Source organism: Gorilla gorilla, chromosome 8 (assembly GCF_029281585.2).
Source record: "Gorilla gorilla gorilla isolate KB3781 chromosome 8, NHGRI_mGorGor1-v2.1_pri, whole genome shotgun sequence".
NCBI classification, from domain to species: Eukaryota; Metazoa; Chordata; class Mammalia; order Primates; family Hominidae; genus Gorilla; species Gorilla gorilla.
In genome coordinates this window covers 145,034,417-145,052,735 of record NC_073232.2, presented here as the reverse complement: position 1 = coordinate 145,052,735, position 18,319 = coordinate 145,034,417, and the positions used below count along the sequence as shown (strand labels likewise).

The 18,319-nt window shown below is 50.1% G+C and overlaps 1 protein-coding gene and 1 non-coding gene across 2 annotated transcripts in view; one reads left to right on the top strand and one right to left on the bottom strand.

Moving 5' to 3' along the window:
* INPP5A (inositol polyphosphate-5-phosphatase A) overlaps positions 1-18,319 on the bottom strand; it is a 244,149-nt gene that overhangs the window by 103,346 nt on the left and 122,484 nt on the right. The gene's annotated exons all lie outside the window — the stretch shown is intronic.
* Positions 4,311-4,379, top strand: LOC115933392 (small nucleolar RNA SNORD5). Its single transcript, XR_004069242.1, has one exon. It is a non-coding gene; the product is annotated as a small nucleolar RNA SNORD5 (small nucleolar RNA).

The window sequence follows — 18,319 nt, the reverse complement described above, 5'->3', positions numbered from 1 at the left end:
AAAATGAGATTCATTTGCAACACAGATGCTATTTTTTGAATAATAAATATTTCACAAATTGAAAATTTCAATAATGAACAAAGAAAAATATCAGTCTTAAAATAACTAGTTTTAATTATGAAATTTGTTATATTTTTCTATGTATAAATGATTATAAAAGTAAATCAATAAACTTTTATGCCAATTAAATTATGTAAGGAGTTTGCATCCTAATTAAAATGGTTCTGACTCTTATCTTTTGTCTTCTAAAAATCATTAGCTTTTCAATTACATTTCATGTATACATGTTCTGGAGAAACTGGTTATGTGCATTACCGATATAGAATAATTAAAGTAAAATGCACTTTAAGACATGGCCAACACCGAACACAAGCTGTTTACAAAATACCTTCTGCCAGTACAAAAGCTCAGGGCATATAAAACGCTACTCAAAAGCCTTAATTGAGTTTTAAATGTCCATTATATTAGGAAATTGCCATCTACTTCTATTTCAAATAATTTACCTTAGTTCCCGGTCCCCAGAAATGCTAAAACAGCAGTATTCCAAGGGCACACGCTCCCTCCAGACCCTGATCGGGGTCCCAGTTCTCCGCGTGGGAATATCCCCGTGGGAACGGTCCCTGTTACCCTCACTCTCCCGGGCACGGCAAGGCCCCTGGAACGCTCACTCCACACGCACCCACCCCCATGCTCAACCGCACTTCTCTCTGTGTTTTACACTGCAGGAGGTGCCTCGGTTTACACAACCAATGCCCATGGCCATTTGCCCGCTTCCCCCAACTGCCTTGAGTCTCATTCCTTTCTCATCTCTGACTTCATCTGAGATCATTTTCTCTCCGCTTGAAGAACATCCGTTAGTACTTACTATTTTTCATTTGAGTTAAAATGTCTATTTCACCTTCAATCTTAGGAGATGTTTTGCTGGGTAAGACCCTATGCTGACATTTCCTCCAAGGACATGGAAGATGCGGCTGCACCGTCCCCTGCGGTTACCGTTTCTGCAGGAACTGGAAGGTGGCCTGTCAGTGTGACTGCGGCACACCCCTATGCTCTCTATGGTTTTCTTGATTTGTTATAATCTGACTGAGTATGAGTTTTTATTTTTTTGATGCTGCTAGGGATTCACTGGGATTCCCAACTTTCTGGACTTTGGGTATGGAGGACTGAGGGGGTCCAGAAGAGGAGTAGGCTCTGCAACAGGTCCAGGCTGCTGTGCCAGCTGCTCTGACACTTGGGCCATATGGCCCAGCAGATCCAATGGTGCTTGAGGTGTCAGTGGCAGGTAGACATGCTGTTTGGAGCCTTTGGCAGGCTCCCATAGGTGAATCACAGTGGAGGCCTCTAGGATTTTGGAGCGACGCCCTGCCATCTTCTGCAGGTAACTACTCTCCTTTTCAGAGACAGCTCTTGGCCTGTTACTGGGCTTTGGTGGAAACTGAACGTTTGTCTATGGGTCATCAAGTCACCGTGTGACCTGAACTGCGTGTCATGAACTGGATGGGTGCTTTCTGACCCATCTAGCCATGAAGTGGGTCATGCACAGCAGCATTCCATCATCAAATGGAAGTGGCATGTATGTGATTGGGCTTGATTAAGTCCTGAAGGCACAAGTAAGTTACATGACGACGTGGCTCAAATGCCCATGGTCTCCACTCCCGCCACCCTCCCTTCTCTCCCCCAGCCTGCACCGATGGCCTCATGGGAAGTTCCCTATGATCAGCTGACAGAGGAAGAGAAGACCGGGGCCTGGTTCACAGATGGTTCTGCACGGTATGCAGGCACCACCCGAAAGTGGACAGCTGTAGCACGACAGCCCCTTTCTAGGACATTCCTGAAGGACAGCGGTGAAGGGAAATCTTCCCAGTGGGCAGAACTTCAAGCAGTGCACCCGGTTGTGCACTCTGCTTGGAAGGAGAAATGGCCAGATGTGTGATTATATACTGATTCATGGGCCGTAGCCAATGGTTTGGCTGGATGGTCAGGGACTTGGAAGAAGCATGATTGGAAAATTGGTGACAAAGAAATCTGGGGAAGAGGTATGTGGACAGACCTCTTTGAGTGGTCAAAATTTGTGAAGATATGTGTATCCCATGTGAGTGCTCACCAATGGGTGACCTCAGCAGAGGAGCATTTAAGTAACCAAGTGGACAGGATGACCCCTTCTGCGGATACCATTCAGCCTCTTTCCCAAGCCACCCGTCATTGTCCAATAGGCCCATGAACAAAGTGGCCATGATGGCAGGGATGGAGGGTACCCATGGGCTCGGCAACATGAGCTTCTGCTCACCAAGGCTGATCTGGCTACGGCCACTGCTGAGTGCCCAATTTGCCAGCAGCAGAGACCAACACTGAGTCCTTGATATGGCACCATTCCTTGGAGTGGTCAGCCAGCTACCTGGTGGCAGGCTGATTATATTGGACCTCTTCCATCATGGGAAGGGCAGAGGTTTGTCCTCACTGGAATAGACACTTACTTTAGATATGGGTTTGCCTATCCTGCATGCAATGCTTCTGTGAAGACTACCATCCATGGACTCACAGAATGCCTTGTCCACCATCATGGTGTTCCACACAGCATTGCCTCTGACCAAGGCACTCACTTTATGGCTAAAGAAGTGTGGCAGGGGGCTCATGCTCATGGAATTCACTGCTCTTACCATGTTCCCCATCATCCTGAAGCAGCTGGGTTGACAGAATGGTGGAATGGCCTTTTGAAGTCACAATTACAACACCAACTAGGTGACAATACTTTGCAGGGCTGGGGCAAAGTTCTCCAGAGGGCCGTGGATGCTCTGAATCAGCGTCCAATATATGATACTGTTTCTCCCATAGCCAGGATTCATGGGTCCGGGAATCAAGGGTGGAAGTGGAAGTGGCGCCACTCACCATCACCCCTAATGATCCACTAGCAAAAGTTTTGTTTCCTGTTCCTGCAACATTACGTTCTGCTGGCCTAGCGTTATTAGTTCCAGAGGGAGGAATGCTGCCACCGCGAGACAAAACAGCAATCCCATTGAACTGGAAGTTAAGATTGTCACCTGGATACTCTGGGCTCCTCCTACCTTTATGTCAACAGGCTAAGAAAGGAGTTACACTGTTGGGGTGATTGATCTGGTCTATCAAGGTGAAATCAGTCTACTACTCTACAGCGAAGCTAAGGAAGAGTATACATGGAATACAGGAGATCCATTAGGGCGTCCCATAGTATTACCATGCCCTGTGATTAAGGTCAACGGGAAACTACAACAGCCCAATCCAGGCAAGACTACAAGTGACCCAGACCCCTCAGGAATGAAGGTTTGGGACATTCCACCAGGAAAAAAACCACGACCCGCTGAGGTGATGCTGAAGGCAAAGGGAATACAGAATGGACAGTAGAAGAAGGCAGTCATCAATACCAGCTACAACCACGTGACCAGCTGCAGAAACGAGGACTGTAATTGTCATGAGTATTTCCTCCTTCTTTTGCTAAAAACATGTTTGTGCATGTATACACTTGTACTAAGAAAATATCTTCATTTTATTTCCTTTTCCTTTATCATGTGACATAAGATTTATTCACTTCATATCAGCATTTAAGTATTGTTAACTTTATGAAATAATATTTGGGTTGGCGATTGGTTTTGAAATGTGAGGACAGGAGATCTGGGAGGGGTCGGGATGGAATAATATGGTTTGGCTGTGTCCCCACCCAAATCTCATCTTGAATTCCCACATGTTATGGGAGGGACCCTGTGGGAGGCAAGGGGATCATGGGGGCAGGTCTTTCCCATGGTGTTCTCATGGTGGTGGGTGGGTCTCATGAGATCTGATGGTTTTACAAAGAGGAGTTTCCCTGCACAAGCTCTCTCTTTGCCTGCTGCCATCCATATAAGATGTGACTTGCTCCTCCTTGCCTTCTGCCATGATTGTGAGGCCTCACCAGCCACATGGAACTGTAAGTCCATATTAAACCTCTTTCTTTTGTAAATTCCTCAGTCTCGGGTATGTCTTTATCAGCAGTGTGAAAACAGACTAATACAAGGTCTTTCCTAAGTTTGGAAAAACGTGATTTCTCATCTCTTCAAAAACGACTTCCACTCCCCCTCTGCATTCCCTCTAGGTTCCAGTTACATGTGCGTTGGACCCCACGCCTTCCACACCCCACCCCACTCCCCTTCCTACCTGGGTCTGGTATCTCCATGTTTTCTTTTAATATTTTCTCCTAGCCTATCTGTAGCTCATTAATTTGGTTTGCATCTCTGCAGTTTCTAGCTGTGTGATTTGGGCAAATATATAATATCACTAAAGCCTCTTTTCCACCTTTTAAAAATGAGGTGACTTTACCTGTTCAACTGCTGAATGATATGGGCATGACCTAAAACTTAATGCTGACAGAGAAAGGGGAAAAAAAAAAGGAGGAAAAACGGGGCTGCTACGATTCAAATCTTTCTACATGAAGGAATAAGCCAAATAATATGTATAGATCACAATGCTCAATAAGAGCCACTTAACAAAATGTAGTTCTCTCCCTATCTCCTTGGGAAAGGAACTACTGAATTTTGACCTCTAACGAAACCTGTCCTCAAGCTTTAAAACCTACAGTTTAGCTCAATATTGGACAACAGTCACCTCTAATCAATGCTGTCCACCCTGAGCATCACCCCCACCGTCACCCTGGCTGAAGCTGGCCTTTCCTGCGCTGTCCCCTTCTGAGTGCAGAGCAGGCTGGTTGAGAGTACAGGCTCTGAGGCCAGAACCAAGTTCAAATCCCACATTGGCCTCTTCTAGTTAGTCCCTGAACCTCTCTGTGCCTCAACATCTCTATCTGTGACATGGGGAAGACAAAAAACAGTACTCACTTCATAGGGCTGTTCTGATCCCTGCATGGGTGGCACATGTAAGGCACAGGAAACAGTATCAGGAAGCTCATGTGCCAACGGCTATTCCAGGAGGTGTTGGTGCTGCTTCCTGTCAGCACTTTCCCATGCCGGAGGAGCCGCAGAATACGGCCCCAACACGTCCTCGGCTGATGATGGGATCAACAGGCATGGCAGGAAGGGCTGTGCCAGCCAAGAAGGTTGTGCCCTTCCAAAGCAAGGAGGTAGATACGGAAGCAGAAAGGGTGGAGTCGCAAGCAGGGAGGGCGGAGTCGGAAGCAGGGAGGGCGGAGTCGGAAGCAGGGAGGGCGGAGTCCAAAGCAGGGAAGGCGGAGTCCAGAGCAGGGAGGGCCGAGTCCGAAGCAGGGAGGGCGGAGTCCGAAGCAGGGAGGGTGGAGTCCAGAGCAGGGAGGGCGGAGTCCGAAGCAGGGAGGGCGGAGTCCGAAGCAGGGAGGGCGGAGTCCGAAGCAGGGAGGGTGGAGTCCGAAGCAGGGAGGGCATAAGCCTCACCGCAGCCCACGTTTGAACTCTCCACTCCTAAGTCATCTGCGCCTCCCTTGGGCCCAGGGGAGGCCACGGCTCCAGGGGCCCCAGTTGCCCACTGGCCACCAGTGTGACCCACTGTCCCAATCAGAAGGGAGAGACAGGGACACTCCTGGCAGATGGAGGCGTGCCCACATGCCCATGCCTCACTCCAGAAGGAGTGGGCCACCTGCTGCTTCCAACAATATGAAAGAGAGACCTTCTCTTTTCTTTACTGAGGCCAAACCATGAGCAAACCTTACGGGAAAAGACATCCAAAGAAAGCTATCTCCCACTAATGGACCTGTTATAAATTAGACCTGACTGACAAAGACCAAGGAAAAGTGACGCCCGTCAAGCCGTCACCGCCGTTTGCACTTTCTCCACTTTGGCACCGCTGTCCTGACCACATGAATATCCATCATTTTCCTTAAAAAAAAAAAAAAAAAAAAAAAGAAAGAAAGACACTGCCAAGAAATCAGTTTCTATAGGACAAGGAGCTGGGGAGATACGGGGTCAAGGGAGGCTTCTTCCCTAAGAGGGAAATGCCTGCCTGTTTGCTCACAGGGGTGACCCGGCACAAAGGGAGACTGGGTGTTCTGGGGAGAAGACAGACTCCCCATTGGGACCTCCCAGAAGGCCACAGGGATGCGCGCAGGCAGGGTGAAGAGTTAGCTGTGCTGTGGGCAGCAGAGGGGCAGGGGACAGGTGTACCCCAACCACTCTCCCCCCAGCAAGGAGGGGCTGACAGTGTCCTCCTGCTTCTGGGCCAGGGCTGTGCTGAGAAGCAAGCCAGCCAGGGGCTGGGGACTACAGCAGAGGAGAGGCTGAAGATGGGGGCTGTGGGGTGGTGTCAGGGGGGGTGTGGGGGTCAGGTGCGGGTTCTGGGAGTGCACACTCAGAGGATGTAGGGTCGGGGTGTGAGGTCAGGGGGGTGGGGTCAGGTGCGGGTTCTGGGAGTGCACAGAGGATGTAGGGTCTGGGGTGTGGGGTCAGGTGTGGGTTCTGGGAGTATGCAGAGGATGTGGGGTCAGGGGGGTGGGGTCAGGGGGTGTAGGGTCACAGGGTGTGGGGTCGGGGTGTGGGGTCAGGGGGTGTGGGGTCAGGGGGTGTGGGGTCAGGGGGGTGGGGTCAGGGGGTGTGGGGTCAGGTGCAGGTTCTGGGAGTGCACAGAGGATGTAGGGTCTGGGGTGTGGGGTCAGGTGCAGGTTCTGGGAGTGCGCAGTCAGAGGATGTAGGGTCTGGGGTGTGGGGTCAGGTGCAGGTTCTGGGAGTGCACAGAGGATGTAGGGTCTGGGGTGTGGGGTCAGGTGCAGGTTCTGGGAGTGCACAGTCAGAGGATGTAGGGTCTGGGGTGTGGGGTCAGGTGCAGGTTCTGGGAGTGCGCAGTCAGAGGGTGTAGGGTTTTGGGGGTGGAGGCTGAGGGTGTGGGTTTCAGGACATGGGCTTTAGAGATTGGAAGCTGAGGACATGGGGGCTGAGAACGTGTGCAGTGAGGGCATGGGGGCTGGGGGTGTGGGGTCAGTGGCTGCAGAGGGATTTTCTGCAAAGAGGTTGGTGACCCTGGGGACCCAAGAGAAGATAAGAGTTTGGACAAAAGAAAGACCTGAGAGGGCTAGAAGGGCCGTGCAGGGCTACACCCTGAGGACAGAGAGGGAGCAGTCACCAGCGGGTCCTGGCTCCCTGGGGGCTCAGCAAGGCCACAGTGGGGACAGGGACATGGGAACAGTGCCCTTCCAGAAACCCAGGTCCACGCTCACGCCGAAATCCCAATGGCATCTACCCACATCTCACTTGGAGCCGCACATCCAGAGTCCAGCACGAACCGTGTCCGCCCTCTCTGCCCATGGGGCACGCACAGGCAGGCCCCACATCCTCCAAGCTTGACCAAGTCACTGTCAAACTAAGGACACATGAATGGTGTCTGCAAGCACGTAAGAGAAGCAGAACCACTTTCAAGGATGTGGCTAAGCCAGGCTGAAATGTCACCGATGGTCCCCCAGGAGAACACGGGGCCTCCTCGAGCAGCTGTTTCTGCCCTGTCACTTGCCACTCCTCCACCACACCCCGAGCTCCCTCTCGTTCCGTGGTCCCGTGAGGACGTGCTACATAGAAAGCCTCGAGGTTAAGAATGGGAGCCTGCACTGTGCCCCTCAGAGCAGGCCACAGTGGGCACCAGGGAACCCGCCTCACAGGAAGGGCCCGGCCCGGCGGCACCTGGCGCTCACGGGGCTACTTCCCAGCTTCACACCAGCTGGTGCTACTCACCGGCTGTTTGTTTGTTTATTTATTTTGAGATGGAGTCTCACTCTGTCTCCCAGGCTGGAGTGCGGTGGCGCGATGTCTGCTCACTGCAAGCTCCGCCTCCTGGGTTCACGCCATTCTCCTGCCTCAGCCTCTCGAGTAGCTGGGACTACAGGCGCCCACCACCACGCCTGGCTAATTTTTTGTATTTTTAGTAGAGACGGGGTTTCACCATGTTGGCAGAATGGTCTCTATCTCCTGACCTCGTGATCCACCCGCCTCGGCCTCCCAAAATGCTGGGATTACAGGCATGAGCCACCATGCCCAGCCTCACCGGCTGTTTCTTAACCTTCCTGTGTCTCCTGCACCCCAACGATAAAGTGGGGAAATGATCCCCCAGAACAAAGCCTCACAAGCAGTACACGCTCAATAAACGCCAGCAGTGGTGGTCGTGTGACGGAGCTCGGCAGTTTTTAAAGAAAGCCACAGAAATGGACCAAACCCAGAGCACGGTCAACAGGGGCTGAAGCCCCCTGAGCTATTCAGAGAGGGGTGAAGTGGGCCGCAAGCTTTTAAATCCTACGGAAGAGAATAAAAACATCAGGAGGAATAATAAGCCCTTCTAATGCTCCCTGTGCAAATTCATGTTTAATTTGAGGAGAAATATCAACATTTTTTCATTTCCCTGATCATGCTTTAATTAAATCTCTAGCCCACTGTTTAAAATAAAGCCATTATGGATAGTGATCAAGAATTTCATCACTCCCTACTGAACTATAAAATCAATTACTTAACTTTTTATTATATAACTTCTGAAAAGTGAAACAGTTTGAGGTTACAGGATTTGAAGTGCTCTGATTTTCGCCAAAAGAAGTCCGTCAAATGTGCTTCTGAAAAACTCACGTCCTGCTTCATTTCCATATTTTTTCCATGGCAGCACCGATAAGTTACAGGGCGTCACTTTGCCCCCTAACCACCAACAGAAAGCCTCAACTGAAAGGAGGCCAAGGCCATCAGCCCATGGCAGGAACGTGAGGCTCTCGTGTCATTTCATCTAAGAAAGGATCAGTGACACCTGAGCCTGGGATCTGCCACTGGAATTTTCAAAAGTCAAGTGTGGGGCTGGGCTGCAGGAGCCCATTAGTCCCTCACCACCACACAACCCTGCAAGGCCGGCAGACTCCAGTACACTCAAAAAACTGAGTAACTTTGTTTGATGTTGCCTAGAAATAAGGAAAAATAACAAATACTTGTAAAAGTTACACTTGAAAGATCTCCACTCCAACTTATGTTCAATGTACTTAGCAAAAAGGTCAAAGCTCCGGAATTTGCTGGATAAATAAATGTTGGTGAGGCGGATGAATCACTGGAGAATTGGTGCATGGCGGCGAATGAATAACCTGCAAATGCCTCCCAAACCCCATTATTTCCCCTTTTCCAAGAGCCCAAGATTCATGTCCCCGCATGCCGCCAGTTCATTACCGAGAAATATCATCCCTCTTCCGGCTCGCGCCGGGCAGCACACGCGGCCCCCTGAGGACCCTTTAATGTTTAATTCCCCATCATCTGCTCCACTGAACAGCTTAATCTCTGCTTGTATGATCAATACTATATCAGTGTAAATTAAAATGACAATTTTAAAGTAATTAAGCCTGTTAATGCTCGATTCAAATGTCATTATTTGCACAAGGGATTGAGGAGAAATTACATCGTGTCCGGGGTGACAGGAAGCTGTCTGGGCCTCTTCAGCCCCGCTGTGCAGGGCCACTGGAGGCTTCAGCAAAGCGGATTAACTTCTGCCTCGCCCTGCCAGCATGCCTATCCAATTTCTAAAGAGGATAACGCAATTTGATAAATTTAATTCCAGCTACAAACTCAATTATTGTGATAATAGATGAAAACTGGGAGGAGCCTCTGCACAAGGCCCACAGTTTTAAAAACACACTTAACTCCAGAACGAGCTTCAACAGTAATGGCTTGATTTGATTTGTTCTCTCTCTTTTGAAGCCCCTTTAAATAATTACGATGGTTGGAAGAACAGCCGACATTTATTAAACAGCCGAGTTCCAACCAAAAGGGGCTGCGGCTTAGACAATCCGGGTCACACTGGAAACGTCTGCTGTCCTGAGCTTGTACAGCAGCATTTATTAGACAAGCACATCATTACATTATTGGATCTCATAAATAGATATATAAAACTCAGCCAGCCTCACATGAAACCTCCCTCTTGCTCAACACTGGCGGGTCTGGCCCCAGCTTGGAAAGCGGCATCCAGCAGGACCCTGCCATTTTTTTGCCCCAGGTGGCGGAGGGGGTTGGGGGTGAGAGGAATTAATGAAAATAACCTTTTTTTTAAACCACCTTTACCCTCCTATGGTTCCCAGCACACTGAGTACACATTATGACTCAAGTTATCTCCAACGAGCTCTCAATGCACAGATATCTTTCTCTACCCGAGTCCACTTACGGACGAGGGGGGTGGGCAGCCTGCCGAGAAGGTCTGCACAGCACACGCTGGGGGCCGCTTTAAGGGGACAGCTGCAATTGCTGGACTTCATCCATTAGGTCAGCAATAAAAATTGACAACCAAACATTAATTTCAAGATGAAGAGCACAGTGTAACAATTTCCGTTTGAAAGATGTTTCGGCTCGGTGTGGGCCATCCTTCAGGGTCTTCCCAGACAATTCCAGATGCTGCTGCACTCCAGAAGGAAAGAGAGCCCCACCGCAAAGTCGGCAGCCTGGGGATGGTGCGCCACGGGGCCAGCGGTTTTGGGTGATCCGACAAGGGTTTTTTTGTGGCTGTTTTCAAACCCAGTGATGTATACATTAATACTTTAACTGTCTAAATTCCACCTTTTCCATACAGGAGGGAGCTGTACAGCTGGTGTCTCTTCACTGCATGCTTGAAATGCCCTTATCCATTACCTCCCTACTGCCTACGATGACTTCAAAGTTCCTCAAGTTTCCCCCAGCCAGCAGAGATCAGATTTAAAACCAGTGAAAACATGGAATAATGTGTTCAAATGGCTCTCCCTTTCTGTCGGTTTAAACATAAATATCCCTGACTATGAATTACTCCTCCAAGTTCCTAGATGAATCATAGTGAGGAAGTAGTGATGCATTATAACAGTCACGACATGGGAGGAAGTGGTGAGTAACGGCCAGGCACACAGTGACTCAGTTTTAAGGCAAACCTGGTAAAGGACTAATGTGGTTATATCATTCTTCTCTTTTTTTTTTTTTTTTTTTGGGACAGGATCTTGCTCTGTTGCCCAGGCTGCAGTGCAGTGGTGTGATCTTGGCTCACTGCTACCTCCACCTCCCAGGCTTACACGATCCTCCAGCCTCAGCCTCCCAAGTAGCTGCGACTACAGGTGCATGCCATTGTACCTGGCTAATTTTTGTATTTTCAGTAGAGATGGGGTTTCGCCATGTTGGCCAGGCTGGTCTTGAACTCCTGAGCTCAAGCGATTCACCTGCCTCAGCCTCCCAAAGTGCTGGGATTATAGGTGTGAAGCACCACACCCGGCCCATTCTTCCCTTTTAACCAAGGAAGAAATTACACAATGAAACAAATACCCCGAATCTTAATAACACTTTTCCTTTGTCATAATTAACAATTAGCGACACAGAATCGAGGGGAAAAACACGGAATCCGTTTACTCCTAGGAAGGGCGTTTCTGTGAATCTAAGAGGGGGCTTTCCTGTGTTCTCAAGGCCACGGGTCAGCCGGTGGCCGCTGCGGGGTGCGCTGTCTGGGAGACGCTCTCGGGATGGAAGTGAAGTGCTCTGTCTGTCCCCCTTCTTTGGAAACACAGGCGTGTCTGCGAAGGTGAGGGAAGGCCTCAGGTAGGCATGATCTCTGAAGCTCCAGCTTCGTTTCCTTCAGTCTGGGGGTGCCCTCATGCACAACAGGGCTTGGCCTTGAGGGACCTGGCCTGCACAGGCGGGGCGCTGCCGGACCACGACTTCAGGAAAGTTCTGGGCAGGCAGGGGCAGCCCCTGACTGCTCAACGCCTAAGTTTCAACGGGAAAACCTGAGCCACCCCAACAAGCCTGCATCGGGGACTCCGATACTTAAGACAGCAGGATGCATCTCTATGTGCACAGGTGGGATGCACTAAACGCTGCCCTGACAGGGATGTGTGGCCAGGATGGGAGCCACTTTCTCCCAGGAAAACATCGTGCTTGTCACCTTCCTTGGGACAGAAGGATGGGTGGTTTTCAAAGAGCACATAGCAGTTCTAACAGGTGCCAAGCCAAATGGCAAGGTGCACTCGTGAAAATCACCCACACTTCTGTGCTCAGCTCTGGGCTGCTGCTGATGGGGAGCTGTGGGCCCCAGCAGACGTGGCTGTGAGAGAGCACACTCAGAGGCCCAGCCACCCCCACACAGCGGTGTGCCACACCCCAACTCATCGCACAAATGCACAGGGCAACAGGCGAGGTCTGTGTAGACACCCATCTGCTCAGGAACACACTGAAAAACACGATGTTCCCTTTGGGACGTCAGGTAGTGAAGCCTCAAGAGCAGGTCAGGTGCCCTCCAGGCACACAGCAGGGTCCTGGGCAGGCTGTGACATAAAAGCTCACATTCATTCTGTGGATTAAGCCTAGAAATGTCCACATGGCTCACAGCATCTGAAGCCAAACCTGGACGGGCTTTGGAGAAAATATTTGTTCGTTCGGTTTCCTTCAGTCTCCTTCAAAATCATAAAAACCCATCTCCAGGGAGGCCGTGGTTGGGTGAGCACAGCCCAGGGACCCGCAAGAATTTGCACAGGAAAGAAAGCCAGGCAGAGCAAGGAGCAGCTCAGGGGGCTCCGGAAGTGAAACATCACCTGAGGCCAAATGAACAGAACAACAAGCTAAACTGTGAATCAACCACGGCTATTTCTTTATGTTCACTGCTTCAGTGATTTTCTGTCAAAAAGTGCTAACAAGCATGAAAGTCCTTAAGAGCTTTACAATTTTTCAGTTTGTTCGCCAATACCTTTCGTGCGGCGTTTGTTTCCCGGGCTGCGTGTGACACGGCACTCGATCACGCCTGTCGGCCGCCTGATGGATCGGCTGCCCACGAGGCACCTTGGCCCAGCCTTTGCCAAAGAGCCTGTTACGGATTTCCCACCCGGGGAGAGGGGGAAAGGAATGATGTGAGCGCGCCCCTGCCCAGCTCACGGCTCAGAAGAGGAGCAAGATGACTTCACCCCTAGGGGGCGAATCTGCTCACAGAGCACCAGGGATCCTCCCCAAAAGGCAAGGAAAGCGTAATGACCCAAAGTCATGCAGACGGCTGCCACAGGCACAGACTCCACTGCAAACCAACCCCAGCCAGAAGCTAGAAGTGGCACCTGCCGGCTCAGAGTGCAGAGAAAGTACAGGTGAATGTCGACCAAAATCACTCATTGAGTGGGAATAATGTTACATTCAAAATCAATAAAGCCTTACTTAACCTAAAAAGTGTCTTTTTGGCAGGGCACAGTGGTTCGCACCTGTAATCCCAGCACTTTGAGAGGCCGAGGCAGGAGGATCACTTGAGGCCAGGAGTTGGAGACCTGGCTGGGCAACACGGTGACACCCAGTCTCTATAAACAGTTTTTTTTTAGCCAGGCGTGGTGATGCACACCTGTATCCTCGGCTACTTGGGAGGCTGAGGCCACAGGATCACTTGAGCTCAGGAGTTCAAGGCTGCAGTGAGCCACAATTGCACTCCTGCACTCCAGCCTGGGCAACAGAGTGACATCCTGTGTCAAAATAAAATAAGATTTAGCGAGAAGAAAGCCTTTTCAATTTTATATCACATACGCATATGTGTATATAAATGGAAAATTACTCACACTCTGCCGTTCTTTCCTGCAGCGTGCCGAGTTGCCTAGTTGTGAGACACACAGTGGTGAGCACAGTCCGTTCGAGGGGCCAGCTGCTGACGGAAGCACTTCCCTTCTCCGTGAAATCATCTGCAGTTTGACCCCTCACAAGCCATCCACCACAAGACTAGATTTTCCTTCTAGAGTGCTAAGGTACGTGTAAGTGGCACTGACAGAATGGCACCCACGTGACGTGTAACTGCATGAGTCCTGACACATCCACACTGTGAAACCATCACCACAATTAGGAGACTAACATGCCCGTCGCTCCAGAAGGTTCCCTGGGTCCCTTCGCCCCTTGACACAATTTACACTTGGCTCTGGATTGTGTTTGCTAAACTACAGCATGAAGGGGTGGGAGCAGAGAGCGGCCAGGCTGGAGCGCGGGTGGGTGGGCACTGTGGAAGGGACAGCTGCCTTCCGTCCAGCATCCTCACCTTGGCCAAGGTGCGAGGATCTACTGTGCTCCCCTCCTGGGCTTGACCTGGCTTCTCCTTAGTGCTCACTGGAATCCCTCCAGCCCCCACCGCAACCCCTTCCCCGGGAAACCACTATCTGTGTTCTGTCATTACAGACTTGTTTGCATTTTTAAGAATATGATATACATGAAATCATACAGAATGCATTTTTGGTTTGGTCTGGATTCTTTTGCCCACCATAATTACTGTGACAACTGACACACCGCGGTGTACACAGACTGTCCCCTCCTGTTCCCACTCACCTGCTGTGGCTATCTGGGCTGTTGACAGGTCTTGGCTATTCTGAATAAAGCTGCTATGAACATTCAGTCTTAGTGTGGAATGTGCTTTCATCTCTCTTAAGTAAATACTGAGGAGGGAAGTGGCTGGGTGACATGGTGTGTGTATTGTCAACGTTTCAGACCTCCATGTTTTCACATGTTTTACATCTCCAGCACCAACACGACGGCCGCAGTGCTGCCACAGCCTCCCCCGCGCTTGCCACGGTCGTCCTCATAGGTCCAATTGACTGGTTTCCTCTCATAGTGGTTTCTGCTTTCGGTGTCATATTTAAAGAAAGAAGTCCTGTGTGATCTTGTGGAAGCTGCATGGTTCTAGCTCTTACACTAGGTCTATGATCCAGTTCAAGCTAAATTTTTATGTGGTTTCAAGTAACAACTGAAGTGAGTTTTTTGCAAACAGCCCTCTAATTGCTACAGCACCCTTTGTGGAAAAGATCATTCACTCACTGCTGAAGTCCACTGACACCTCTGACAAAGATCAATAGTGGGCCACTTTCTAGACTCTCCATAATGTTCTGTGATCTGTTTATCTGGTTTTATGCCAATACTATACTGATTTAATTATTGAGATTTATAAGAAGTCTTAATCAGGTAGTATAAGGACTCCATCTTTATTCATGTTCAAAGTTATTTTGGCCCATTCTAATTCCTTTACATTTACATATACATTTTAGAACCAGCTTAATTTCTACCAAAAAAAAAAGTCTTCTCAGATTTTGATTAGTAATGCACTGAATCTTCACATCAATTTGGGGAGAAATGCCATCTTAACAAGATTGAGTCTTCTGATCCATGAACATAGTATATCTCTCCATTTATTTAGATCTTATTTAATTTCTCTGAGCAATATACCATAGTTCTCAGTATACAGGTCTTACACATCTTGACCTAATTTATTCCTAAATATTTCATATTTTTGATGCTATTATAAATGGTAATGTTATTTACATTTCAATTTCCAACGGCATCATTTACAAGTTGACAGCTTACAAGCCACTAACTACATAAAGAGATTCTGAAGACATAAGCAAAATATTTTTATGTTAGTAAGACCCTTCTGACTATTCATGAAAGCACTTCATTTTGCCTTTTTCTTCCTGAAGGGTATTGTCCTCATTACTTTCAATGTAGGCAATTCAGCAAAGTTGATCTAAAGCATCAAACAATTTACACATGGTGCTGGATTGTGTTTTCGAAACCATATCACGAAGAGGTGGGAGCATGCAGCTGGGGACACAGAGAGACCTGGCTGGATTGTGGGTGGGGGCACTGTGCAAGGGAGAGATGCAGGCTTCATTCCAGGACTGGCTATGCTCCATCCGGCATCCTCATCTTGGCCAAGGTGCAGGGATCTGGTTTTCCTCCCTCATGGGTTTGAACCTACTTCTCTTTAGTGCTCAGTATGGGACACTGCCCTAGTTTTAGGCTTAAAGAGAAGGAATCAGAGTCAAAAAAATAAATGTGCACCAATATGGATCACCACTTCTGGTCCTCTCTGTGCATTTACTTCAATAAGAATTTAAAAGGTAGATATCAGAGGACTCTACGTTTGAAACAACACACTTGTCCCTTCTCCATCTTCCCCCAGTTCTGACTGCCTCACCTCTCTCCCTAAACTCTGTAATGGTCCCCACTGCCCATCTAATCACATTCAAATTTCTTTACCTGACACTCAAAGGACAGTCAAGATTCTAGGCTCTTCTCTCACCGTGAATGGCATCCAGACAGCCTCTGCTCAGACACCAGAGCCACTCCCACCTGTTGCTGACACAGGTGCCTCACTGCACCAGATCACAAACTGACACACCACCTTCTTGTCAGTGCTACCTCCTCCTGCAGGTCTTGTTTGATGTCACCATCAACAGAAGGAGTCTCTTCCTCCTAAAAAGTTTCCTTGAATTTTGTTTTTTAAAAGCTAGTAACACACACGCACACATGAGTTCTGCAAGGCATACTATGAAAAGAGTAGCTCCTGTCCACTTCAGTCTTCTAGTTCCCAGAGGCAATTATTTTCTTTTAATTCTTTTCTTTTGGTATTTATCTCCATACCTCTAAAGCTTATATTGCCACTTCTTGATTTTCCAGTTTTCAACACTGATTTTTCAATTTTTCCACGGTGGAAGAAGAGCATTTAACTACTTTCTACTATCTTTCCCCTTCACTCAATATCACACACACACTCCATCTCTCACCCCCACCCTCTCAATATTTTCACTTAAATCAATAATCAGTATTTACATCATTATAACGTGCCGTGTGTCACGCATTGGCAGACGTCGGAACGTGCCATGTGTCATGTGTCGGCGGAGCGCGGGAACGTGCAGTGGGTCATGCGTCGGCAGAGTGCGGGAACGTGCCGTGGGCCACGCGTCGGCGGAGCACGGGAACGTGCCGTGGGTCATGCGTCGGCAGAGCATGAGAATGTGTTGTCACGTGTCATGTGCCATGTCACAGGGAGTATGCCGCGTGTCATGTGTTGTATGTCACATGTCATGTGTCAGGAGCTACAGGCTGCATGTCCTCAGGTTTCTGGAGCCCAGCTGACAGCACTGGATCCTGTTGTGCGCATCTGGCTCTGTGATGAGGCACTGGCCTTCTCCATGCTCCACCTCCCAGGGCAGGCAGCCATGAAGCCGTGTGGACCTGACTCGGGACAGCGCTGGGGAGGAGGCCCTGGTGAGTGCCAGGCAAGGTTGCCGCCTGCCAAGTGGGTTGTTCTCCTGATCCGGCCCTCGCTGTGGGCCTGCGTGCAGAGGTCTCCTCTGCAGCGGACGGTGGGTGTGCATCAGCCGCGGCGCTCAGCACAGAATACCCATGGCTGTGCAGCAGCTGGACCAGGGCATGTTGAATGAATGGACTGCCATGGGAGCTGCTCGCTGAGAAGGAACACTGGATAACCTGGGCACGGTCATCCTTCAAAAGCCTCAGCTTAGACAGCAGCACCTCCAGACCCGCGTCCATGGATGCACCCCACAGGGACCTCATGGCCAGCACTGCCCACCACTCCCGCCTCACCCAGAGCTAGGGAACCCTCTGCCCACAGTCCCATGGCTAGATGGCCAGGACCAGCCCCAGAGCTACGGGCCAATGGCAGCTCTCCATCTTTCCAGTTCTGGACCCTTCCAAGGCTGCTCTCGGCAAGGTGCCTTTCTCAGTGCTCCAGCTCCTGACAGGACTTCCTGCTTCCTCAGCCCCAGGCCTCAATCTGAACCCCTGTGCCTCTGAGTCTGCCTGACACCTACAGGGGCACAGCCAGGTCTCCCAGGAAGTTTGGAGAACAATGGCGTGGGGAGTGGCACCTGCAGAGCTGGGGACCCGCCTAGGCATCTTCGCCTCCTGGGCTGCTCATCCCCAGGGCCCAGGTCGGTAGCCTTGGTGGCTGGCAGCTTCCACTGTGGACAGCAGCTGACTCCAGGTGACGGCAGAAGGAGCTTCCCAGGCAGCCTGTTGAGCACCCACAAGGAAGCGCAGATGCTGGCGGCACCTATCTTTTCGAACTGCCCCAGGCCTGGCGCCTTCCACTCTCCTGCTGGGCGCATGGAGCCACCGGGAGCAGCCGGCGGCCTTGGTGGTCTTGGCAGTCTCGGCGGTCTTGGTGGCCTTCCGAAAGGAAAGCTTCTCAAGAGACATACAACCCAGCCTCCCTGGAGCCCAGAGGGCCTGGAGCATCCGTGCCCAGAGACCACACAGCTGCGGGCAGCTTGCAGACACCCGGGCACCCATGAGCACCCCCGGGGGGCCGGCGGACTCAGCCCTGTGTGTAAACAGATCGACATGCGTCAAGGCTGCATCCAAGGCCCGGCCTGCAGCCAGGAAACACCCCTGTCTGCTCAGAACGCACGGAGCCGGCCGTGAAATTAACCTCGTGGCAATTGTTTTCCCACCCGTTTGATAGCCCAATGTCAGCTCATCTGTTAGAAGGAAATAAAAAAGTCAAGCCTAAATGTACAAAAAATTATGACGGAAGGTCCTAAATAAAGCAGGCTTATGGAGTCAAACATCAATCCATCAGTAAGGGAGTGGACTAGGAGCACCTCATAAGCCCCAAAGAAATAATGTGCCCA